At 40.3% G+C, this 11806-nt stretch overlaps 1 long non-coding RNA gene across 7 annotated transcripts in view; it reads left to right on the top strand.

Annotated features, from left to right (window-relative positions):
- LOC129392857 (uncharacterized) overlaps nucleotides 1-11806 on the top strand; it is a 41746-nt gene that overhangs the window by 17963 nt on the left and 11977 nt on the right. For all 7 annotated transcript variants that reach the window (XR_008619544.1, XR_008619536.1, XR_008619546.1 and 4 more), the window contains exon 3: nucleotides 7602-7645. This is a non-coding gene — a long non-coding RNA (uncharacterized lncRNA). The remainder of the gene's footprint in view (nucleotides 1-7601; nucleotides 7646-11806) is intronic.

Here is an 11806-nt window from a genome sequence, read left to right as displayed (position 1 = left end):
CAAACCACCTAGCTGATCTCCCTGTGCCATGCTGCTGCTTCCCACTAGCTATCCACCCTACGTTTTGTAGTGTATATATGTCCATGCCACTCTCTCACTTCATCACAGCTTACACTTTCCCCTCCCCATATCCTCAAGTCCATGCTCTAGTAGGTCTGTGTTTTATTCCCATCCTACCCCTAGTCTCTTCATGACATTTTATTTTGCTTAGATTCCATATATATGTGTTAGCATACGGTATTTGTTTTTCTCCTTCTGACTTACTTCACTCTATGACAGACTCCAGGTCCATCCACCTCACTATAAATAACTCAGTTTCATTTCTTTTTATGGCTGAGTAATATTCTATTGTATATATGTGCCACATCTTCCCATACGTTTTGGATCATCGTGTTTTCATCCTCATTTGTCTCTAGGTATTTTTTGATTTCCTCTTTGATTTCTTCAGTGATCTCTTGGTTATTTAGTAATGTACTGTTTATCTTCCATGTGTTTGTGTTTTTTACGTTTTTTTCACTGTAATTGATTTCTAATCTCATAGCATTGTGGTCAGAAAAGATGCTTGATATGATTTCAATTTTCTTAAATTTACTGAGGCTTGATTTGTGACCCAAGATGTGATCTATCCTGCAGAATGTTCCATGCGCCCTTGAGAAGAATGTGTAATCTGCTATTTTTGGCTGGAATGTCCTATAAATATCAATTAAATCTATCTGGTCTTTTGTGTCATTTAAAGCTTGTGTTTCCTTATTAATTTTCTGTTTGGATTATCTGTCCATTGGTGTACATAAGGTGTTAAAGTCCCCCACTATTATTGTGTTACTGTCGATTTCCTCTTTTATAGCAGTTAGCAGTTGCCTTAGATATTGAGGTGCTCCTATGTTGGGTGCATATATATTTGTAATTGTTATGTCTTCTTCTACTTTTAAGGTAATTATCAATATGTGTGTTCCTATTATCATTTTCTTAATTGTTTGGGTTTGTTTTTGTAGGTCCTTTTCTTCTCTTGTGTTTTCTTCCCTTTCATCAGTTTAAATATGTCCTGCCACTCCCTTCTGGCTTGTAGAGTTCCCTTGTATGTTATTTGTCATTTTCCCTTGCTGCTTTCAATAATTTTTCTTTGTCTTTAATTTTTGCCAATTTTATTACTATGTGTCTCGGCGTGTTTCTCCTTGGGTTTATCATGTATGGAATTCTCTGTGCTTCTTGGACTTGGGTGGCTACTTCCTTTCCCATGTTAGGGAAGTTTTTGACTATAATCTCTTCAAATATTTTCTTAAGTCCTTTCTCTCTCTCTTCTCCTTCTGGGACCCCTATCATTCAAGTGTTATTGCATTTAATGTTGTCCCAGAGGTCTCTTAGGCTGTCTTCATTTCTTTTCAGTTATTGTATTGTTCATCTCTGTTTGTTTGTTCTTTAATTCTTCTAGGTCTTTGTTGAACATTTCTTGCATCTTCTAGATCTTTGCCTCCATTCTTCTTCTGAGTTCCTGGATCATCTTCACTCTCATTATTCTGAATTCTTTTTCTGGAAGGTTTCCTATCTCCACTTCATTTAGTTATTTTTCTTGGGTTTTATCTTGTTCCTTCATTGGGTACCTAGCCCTCGGCTTTTTCATCTTTCATCTTTCTTTCTGTGAAAGTGGTTTTTGTTCCACAGGCTGCAGGATTGTAGTTCTTATTATTTCAGTTACTCAGGTAATATTTGATGATATTTTCATTGTAAAAATGTTAAATCTTACAGAACTATACAGAAAAGACAAAAGTTCCATTTTTTTGGCCCTTAATATCATCTCCATTGACCCCGTTTCATCCCCCAAATTATAACCTCTTTATCTTCTGTAGAAAGATCTTTTTATATTAATTTACATATGTATGTGTAGATACATAAGTGTATAGTTCTGTTTTTTAGTATGAATAGGATCATTATATAATATGATTTAACCCACAAATTTGTTTTGTTTTGTTTCGTTTTTTTACTTAATGTGCCAAAGATTTTTCTGTTTTAGTACATATAGAGTAACACACTTTTTTTTTAATTTTGAAATATAGTTAATTTACCATGTTGTGTTAGTTTCAGATGTACAGCAAAGTGATTCCGTTATATTTATATATAGTTTCTGATTCTTTTCCGTTATAGGTTATTACAAGATATTGAGTATAGTTCCCTGTGCTGTACAGTAGGTCCTTGTTGTTTATCTGTTTTATTTATAGTAGTGTGTATAGGTTAATCCCAAATTCCTAATTTATCCTCCCCCCTTTCTCCTAACATATTCTTTTCTAATAGCTGCCTCTTTTTCTTTAGTATGGAAGTAACATTCTGATTTAGTCATTCCCTTACTGATGAATATTTAAGTTGTTTCTCTCTCTCTCTCTCTCCCCCTTTTTTTTTTTTGTAAAGTAACTCTGCTACAGTAAACCTTCTTGCAGACATCCTTGTGCCTGTATGAGAATATTTCTTTAGGACATAGATAACTATAAATGGTATTGATAAGTCATAGACTAGATGCATTTCTAAATTTAATATATTCTACCAAGTCACCCTTCCAAAAAGCTGTATCAGCTTATCCTTCCCACAATAATGTTTGAGATTTTTTTCATTATTGAACTACATTTGCATTCTTAGGAAAAAACTTTACTTCTATTTTATTGTTCTTCGGATGTACTATTGTCTTTTTTTTTTTCTTTTTCTTTCTGGCCATACCATGCGTCATGTGGGATCTTAGTTCCCTGACCAAGGATCGAACCTGTGCCCTCTGCAGTGGAAGCACAGAGTCTCAACCACTGGATCACCAGAGAAGTCCCACTTCTGATGTTCTATTGAGTTTGATTTGTTACTGTTTTTTTCTGGAATCTTGGGACTATATTATATCTGAGATTGCATTAGATTTCTGCTACAAGTTTTGATATCAAGATTATGTTAGTCTAGCAAAATTGAGTGAAATATGTTCCATGTTTTTCTATGCTCTGGAACAGTCTAAATCCCAGAGTAGTTATGTGACCCATGGAGTTCTAACTGAATTAGCTTATAAAATCTAAGCACATTCTGGGAGTGCTTTGACAAGTTTTAAATTTTCTTCTAAATTCATGGGCATATTTATACTTTCTTCATTCTTGATAAATTTTGATCATTTATGTGTTATTAGAAAATCATTCATTTTACCCAGATTTTACAGCTCTTAGCTCAGAGTTCAACATAATAATCTACATATAAGGGTTTCCCTAGTGGCACAGTTGTTAAGAATCTGCCTGCCAATGGAGGGGACACGGGTTTGAGCCCTGGTCCGGGAAGATCCCACATATCGCGGAGCAACTAAGCCCATGCGCCACAACTACTGAACCTGCGCTCTAGAGCCCGTGAGCCACAACTACTGAGCCCGCGTGCCACATCTACTGAAGCCCATGTGCCTAGAGCCCGTGCTCCACAACAAGAGAAGCCACCGCAATGAGAAGCCTGTGCACCACAATGAAGAGTAGCCTCCTCTCACTGCAACTAGAGAAAGCCCACGCACAGCAAGGAAGACCCTATGTAGCCAAAAATAAATAAACAAAATAAACAAATTAAATATAATAACAATCTACCTATAAAACCTGTAAATCTGCCCTTTATCTATGGTTATATTCCTTTCTTCATTCCATACTGTTTGTTTTTTCCTTTTATTTCTTGATTATCTTTGCAAAAAGTTTTTTTCTTTTTTCTTGGGTTTTAAACAAATATCTCTGATTTACTTAGCAAACTTACTAATTTTCTCTTTTCTAAAACTATTCTGTTTTAACCTTGATCAATTCCTTCTTCCTTCTTTTCTTAGTCATATTTTCTTGGCTCTCTTTTTAACTTCTAGTTGAACAGTTTATTTATATTCTTTTTTCTTATTTAAAGCTCCTAATTGTTCTATGTGTGCAACCTTGACTTCTCACTTATGTAGTGTTCTCGTTATCATTGTTTTCTAAATAATATGTAATTGCAGTTTTGATTTCTCTTTGATCCAAAAGTTATGTAGGAGTGTGGTGGAGTTTTTTCTTTCTTTTTAAGGTTTTGGTGCTAACATTTAGTTTCTCTGTATTGTAGCCTACATGATTTCTTCCCTTTGGAATATGTTAAAATTTTTCTTGTGGCCTAATAGGTGACACTCTTAGCAAATGTTCCATGGGCTTAGAACAGAGGATAGTTTCTCTTCAGGGAATGAAGTGTGACACATATCTGTAGTTGGGAAAATATTTTGATACAACCTAATTCAAGTAAGTCCACTGAATTACCAAAGGGAATTTTTAACTCACAGCAAAGTGTGGGCTTTTTTGTTTGTTTTGTTTTTTTTTTTTTTTTTTTTTTTATTGCAAGGGCCAGGCTTTGTTGAGCTTTTAGAAGAAGGAGAAGGAGGAAGACAAGGAGGAAGAGGAAGGAAGGAAGTTAGGTTGCTCACAATTCCAGAAACTAGGGCTTAAATATCAAGATCCAATTCTGGAGGACTAGCTAACTATACAGATTCATACTATGGATCCTAGACTTGAGAAGACACAAGAAATGATAGAAAACCAGTCTTTTATACTCAAACAGATAAGCATATGAGGTAGGATGGAGAAGGATTGAGACAAGTAAGAAAGTGAGATACAGGTGAGTATTGCTGAGTGGGGCCCTGGTCCTGCCTCCTTCTAATGTTGAAACACTGAAAAGGGAAAGCCAAGACTTAGGTTTGAGGGTCTGAAGAAAGCCTGCTTCTCCCCTGGAGCCCTAGGAGGAAGGAACTCTCCAAGTGTTCTGCCAACATGGGGTGACCACCATGGAGTAGATAAGGTGGCAGGGCTGACTTAGACAAAGCAAGGACCCCGGTGGGCCTCCAATGACAGTGAAGAAGGCTGGTTGGATAGTTCACTAGGGCTAGGGGTACAGGGACCTGTATTAGACAATCAAAGGCTGGATGCTCCAAAGCCACAGCCAGATGTCAGGAGAACTGCCAGAGCTGAGGTGAGGCCCAAGGCTCCCCAGGACCCTCTGGCACAGATCAGGGCAAGAAAACAGACTAGCTGTGATCCTTGGTTTCCTTGGCCACCACCAAAGACCAAGCAGGACAAGGCTGTGCAGTAAAAGCCAAATCCATGAGGTCATCTGAGCCTTTTAAACCCAAAAGAAACTCAGGAAAATGGGAAAGGCAACCTTGGTAGAGAAAAATTTTCTTCACATTTAATATCTCTGGGATGGGATGAGAGTCACAGTCAATGACCTCTTACAGTCGCTTTCAGTGGCCAGTTTGTAGTCATCACATAGCTGTCATTTATGTGTGAAAATCAAAAGTACCAGCTTCAAAACTCACAGATTGATGGCTGTCACAGATTGGAAAAAAGTGTCAGAGTAATAGAAAAGCAGTGACCACCTTTTGGAGTAAAGTTGTTGTGGGTGAGAGAAGCCATCAATTATGAGCCAAACATGATCCAAAAGTACGTGTTGTCAGTCCGGGTCACCAGGAAGCAGGCTCTGACATGGAGATAACCATGCAGAAGATTTATTAAGAAAAGTCCTTGGGTCAAACCTATGGAAGGGAAGAGAACTGGGTAGAGAGGAAAACTGGGCTGTGATGTAGTCACAATGAAGCCTTCAGCCCAACCCAGGGGGAGTTCTGAAGCTGAGATGATCCTTTACAGTAGTTCCAAGTTGTGGCAGAGGCCAAGGCTTTCCACCCCTCTGTCAGCCAGCTTTTAGAAGGAGGCAGAACCTTGGGTGAGGGGGCCCTCTTCAAACGAGGCAATCCTCAACAGGGACTAACAGGTCAGGGCTGTCTGCCAGCAGCACTCCTAGCAGCTGAGGGAATAAGGGCTTCCTTACTGAGGGAGAATTGGTGTGTGACACCATCCCTTCCACCCCAGAATGCTGGCCCTACCTAATGGACAATTCAGCTTAAAAAGAGCACAGCCCCAATGGCTTTTGGATTTTTTATGGATTCATTTTAAGAAATGTTGTGCCACCAAAGCTCTTGATGGCATAGAGGATAATATTATGTGGCAAACACAACACCAATGATTAAAAAAAAAAAAAGATACTCCTGGAAAATGGTGCTCCATGAGGCTCTGTAGGCATGAAAGACAGACCCATACCCAGAATACGATCTATTGTTGTGAGGACAAGTTGGTCTCCTGGAGGAGCAGTGCCATATCAGGGGCTCAGCATTGGTTTCTGTTGCTGGCAAGCTGCACGTTCAGGGAGGCAATAGCTGTATCAGTCTTTTCAATGTCGATGTCCATAAGAATAATTTTTTCCTAAAAATTATTTTAAATTGTTGTTAAGTCTTTTGAAGCAAGGGAAACATTTATTAATAACCTTGAATATATCTTTTAAAATTCAGTTGATGCCATGGAGGTTCTTAATCTTGAGTCTATGGATAGAATTCAGAAAGTTTGTAAAGTTGGATGGGAAAAAAGTACATCTTTATCTTTAATAATCTGTAACTGAAATTTCACATTTCCTTCCATTCTGGATGTAAGTTACACACTATAGCAGTGGTCCCCAACATTTTTGGCACCAGGGACCGGTTTCATGGAAGACAATTTTTCCACAGATAGTTTCAGGATGATTCAAGTGCATTACATTTATTGTGCACTTTATTCCTATTATCATTACACTGTAATACATAATGAAATAATTCTACAACTCACCATAATGCAGAATCAGTGGGAGCCCTGAGCTTGTTTTCACTTGCCACTCACTGATAGGGTTTTGATATGAGTCTACAAGCAATAGATTTATTATGGTCTCTGTACAGTCAAACCTCTCTGCTAATGATAATCTGTATTTGCAGCCGCTCCCCAGCACTAGCATTCCCCGCTTCAGCTCCACCTCAGATCATCAGGCATTAGATTCTCATAAAGCGTGTGCAACCTAGATCCCTCACATGTGCAGTTCACGGTAGGGTTGGTTCTCCTATGAGAATCTCATGCCACCACTGATCTGAGAGGAGGTGGAGCTCAGGCAGTAATGTGAGCGATGGGGAGCGGCTATAAATACAGATGAAGCTTTGCTCACTCGCCTGCTGCTCACCTCCTGCTGTGAGGCCTGTGGCCCAGGGGTTGGGGACCCCTGCACTATAGGGATGTTAGCAGCACCTGTGACTGTCACTAAGTGAAATCACAGATATTTTTATGCTATATTACAATTATGTGGTAGATATCTTAAAATATTGCTATGCTCATCATTGCTTTAAAACTGTTGTAGTCAGTGGATCTGCTACTGGATCTCAATATTTCATGTGTTAATGAAAAGCACATTTGGTACCATATTACATTTTAAATATTTTGATAGTTATACATACTTTAATACAATACTATGTGTTTTATTTATTTATTTTTATTGGAGTATAGCTGATTTACAATGTTGTGTTAGTTTCTGTTGTACATCAAAGTGATTCAGTTATATATACATAACATGTGTATATATTCTTTTTCATAACTTTTTCCATTATGTTTTATTACAGGATTTTGAATACAGTTCCCTGTGCTATACAGTAGGACCTTATTGTGTATCGATTTTATATATAGTAGTTTGTATTTGCTAATCCCAAATTCCTAATGTACTATGTGTTATATTTTATGCATTTCAAAATCTCTTCTGCAAAGGAGTCCAGAGGCTTCACTAAATTGCCCAAAGGATCGAGGATCAGGTAAGATCAAGATCCCCTGCTCACAGCTTTCCACCATCCTTTTAAGTAAAAGTTCTTTGTCTTTTACCCCCTCCCCCCACCCTAGCCCTTTTCTTCAAGTTTTTGGGGCCCTTGGTTGTCCTGGTCTCTGCTCAGAGGCTGCTAGGAAGATGTGTGTGGGTATATGCAGAGGTTATTAGGGCCTGAAACAGGCAGTGCCCCAAGGGACGGGGAAGCACGAGAAACTCATTCCTATCTGATTCCTCCATTTCACGTCAAATCACACCACATGCCTGAACTGTGAGGACACTCTTCCAGATGATCTGAGGGCACCAAAGCTGCCTTTCAGTTTCAGCTTTATTCTTCCCTCCCAAAAAGCCCAGGGTTTTTTGCCTGATCAGACAAGCTTTTGCAATGAGGTGCACAAGAATTGCTTTCCTCCTTGGCAAACATTCACAGCTTCTCCTTGGTCAGTTCCAGGAAATGCTAATAAGTGCTATTCATTGGGATCTGATTTGCATACTTTATGGATTATTTGTGGTTTGTAGCTAATGAGGATCAAAGCTTGCACAGATAACCCCACCGCACCCACCCCTGCAGGGCCCTGGATTACCCCAGTCTGCTTCTCCATGCTTGGTGTAAACAGGTTTACAATGCTAGGGCTGGGACGCCCTGGAAATGGAATTGACACACTTCCCCCAACTCCCGCATGGCACAAAGGAAGCCCTTCCCCTGCGCATGTTTGGGAGTGTGGCTGTGTGACATAGGGTGCTGTGTGATTTAGTCCATGGTAGATTTTAGCCGGCACCCTTGCCCTCAAGCCATGCAATCACAGCATGCTGGCATTAGAATTCCAAAGAGGTTTTCTTGGTTTTGTTCAGGGATTTTTTTTTTTCCTTCAAATCACAGCCTTTAAGTGCTCTTTGTGCTTATAATTAGCCATAAGCCCTGGGATGGCTCAATTCACATCACCATGCAGGCGCCCACCCGTCCCCCTTGCTTGCCCGAGTGCTGTTAATTAGCCCTGCAAAGATCAGCAAGCGTGATTGGCAGCAGCTTTTGCAAAACGGCTCCCAACCCTCTCAGCAACAAAGAAAAACTCTTCACATCTTGGCGTTATAGCCGTCATCCGGATTCTTTGCATTTTCCCTCTGCCACTGCTGAGGATTTCATGGATGCATTTATTTATTTTGAAATATTAGCACCAATGTTTTGGTAGAAATTTATAAGTCTTGCAGTTGAGAAAGATGTCATGTTTGAAATTTGTCACAACTCTAAGAAGGGATAGAATGCGGGCAGGACAATTCATTTTTAGATGAAGAATAGGGTTAAGAGTTTGGGAAACTGTTTGGCAGTATCACTAGAGCTAAACAAAGATATACCCTGTGACCCAGCAATTCCACTCCCAGATAATTCCCACAGAAGCGTGGTGTATGTATGTTTCCCCTCCGAAAAGTACTAAGATGTGCCTAGCTGCAAACTGGAAACTGCCCAAATACCCATCAATGATATCATGATTTTTTTAATTGTACTGAATTCAGACCGTTGAACACTATACAGCAGTGAGAACACAAACTACAATTACACACAACAATATGGATGAATCTCAGAAATGTAAAGTTGAGTGAGAGAAGGTAGACAAAAGAGAATATGCTGTATCATTCTGTTTATATAAAGAATAAAAATCGTTTAAAAACTAACCTATGTTATTAGTCCAAACAGTGGTTAACTTTGGAGGAGAAGGAACAGCAGTGACTAGAAGGGTTTCCTGGGTGTTGGTAATGTTCTATTCCTTGATCTGTGGGTTGGTTTTGGGAGAATGTTTAGTGCATGAAAATGTATTGAGCTGTAAATTGGTATGTGTACTTTTCTACATGTATACTGTACTTTAAAATGGGGCTAGGTTACTTCTTCAGTAGGAGTAGTAATTGGAAAAGACAAGGTTGATTTTGTCTCCCTGGCCAGCCAAACCAGGCCTGGGATGTGGTATCCCTGAATCCTGCCTTGAGGACTGGGGTCCCTCAGCCATGGACAGTGGCCCTGAGAGCCATGGGTATCATCATAGACAGATCTCAGGGAAGACCTCGTATGGGAACCAGGTAGATGACCTGAAGAATTGTTAACTGTGACAGGAAACCAGAGATTGGAGCCAAAGGGGATGTGACTATGTGCAGGATTTACCAAATTCATCCCCTAGGCTCTCTAGGCATGGTGGCTAGGACCTGGGAATGTCTTAAAATCCTATGAAAATTTTTGAGAGCTTATAAAAACATGTAATGACTCCAAAATGCAAAACAGAAAATTATATAATCAAAATCAATACACGTTTAATTGAATATCTATAAAACATATGTCAAGTAATTCAGTGTTTCTTAAACATTAATGAAGATACAAAACATCTGAGGATCTTGTCTGCATACAGATTCTGATTCTGTAGATCTGGAGCAGAGCCTGAGATTCTGCATTTCTCACAAGCGCCCAAGTGATGCTGATGCTTCCAGTCCATGCACCACACTGTGAAGAGCAAAGGAATAGTTAACTGCAGGTCAATTCAATTCTTACATAGTTATAAATATAATAGATACCAAAAATATAGATTAATATTTTATTTTTACAAAACTCAAAATAATGTTTTTCACTAAGGCTGCTGCTGCAGCCAACAAGAAACCTGTGTGCGAGCACAGGTCACTCTCCACACCTCCCCTCCTGGGAGTCTGTGCAGCCCGCCACTGCCAGGGTCCCGTGATGCAGGGACACTTCCCTGGGAGAACACATGGTGCAGCTCAGGCTGTTGCAACATCACACCGACCTCTGCCGCCACAGGCTCATCCTGCATTCCATACCGCTCCCTCCCCCCCCCCCCCCCCCCCCGGCCTGAGTGAGCCAGAGTCCCCTAATCAGCCGCTCCTTTAACCCCCACCTGTCTGGGTGAAGAACAGACAAAAGAGGGTGACTTAACATGCAAAGGCGGGGCCAAATCCAAAGCTGAACCCCAGGAGCTGTGCGAACAAAGAAGAGAAAGGGAAATCTCTCCAGGCAGCCTCAGGAGCAGTGGATTAAATCTCCACAATCAACTTGACGTACCCTGCATCTGTGGAATACCTGAATAGACAGCAAATCATCCCAAAATTGAGACGGTGGACTTTGGGAGCAACTGTAGACTTGGGAGCCGTGTGGCTGACAGGGTCTTGGTGCTCTGGCCGGGTGTCAGGCCTGAGCCCCTGAGGTGGGAGAGCTGAGTTCAGGACATTCATCCACCAGAGACCTCCCGGCCCCATGTAATATCAATCAGTGAGAGCTCTCCCAGGGATCTCTGTCTCGACGCTAAGACCCAGCTCCACTCAACGACCGTGAAGCTCCAGTGCTGGACACCCCATGTCAAACAACTAGCAAGTCAGGAACACAACCCCACCCATTAGCAGAGAGGCTGCCTAAAATCATAATAAGTTCACAGACACCCCGAAACACACCACCAGATGCAGTCCTGCCCAACAAAAAGACAAGATCTAGCCTCATCCACCAGAACATATGCACCAGTCCCCTCCACCAGGAAGCTTACACAACTCACTGAACCAACCTTACCCACTGGGGGCAGACACCAAAAACAACAGGAACTGCAAACCTGCAGCCTGTGAAAAGGAGACCCTAAACACAATAAGTTAAGCAAAATGAGAAGACAGAGAAGTACACGGCAAATAAGGATTCAATAGCAGAATAACTGAGGCAGAAGAACGGATAAGTGACCTGGAAGATAAAATAGTGGAAATAACTATTGCAGAGCAGAATAAAGAAAAAAGAATGAAAAGAATTGAGGACAGTCTCAGAGACCTCTGGGACACCATTAAACACATCAACATTCAAATTATAGGGGTGCTAGAAGAAGAAGAGAAAAAGAAGGGGACTGAGAAAATATTTGAAGAGAATATAGTTGAAAACTTCCCTAATATGGGAAAGGAAATAGTCAATCAAGTCCATGAAGCGCAGAAGTTCCATACAGGATAAATCAAAGGAGAAACATGCCAAGACACATATTAATCAAATAATCAAAAATTAAATACAAAGAAAAAATATTAAAAGCAGCAAGGCAAAAGCAACAAATAACATACAAGGGAATCCCCACAAGGTTAACAGCTGATCTTTCAGCAGAAACTCTGCAAGCCAGAAGGGTGTGGCAGGACATAT

Source organism: Physeter macrocephalus, chromosome 1 (genome assembly GCF_002837175.3).
Source record: "Physeter macrocephalus isolate SW-GA chromosome 1, ASM283717v5, whole genome shotgun sequence".
Classification (NCBI taxonomy): domain Eukaryota; kingdom Metazoa; phylum Chordata; class Mammalia; order Artiodactyla; family Physeteridae; genus Physeter; species Physeter macrocephalus.
Note: the sequence above shows the minus strand (reverse complement) of the source record. Positions and strands in the feature narration are given on the sequence as shown.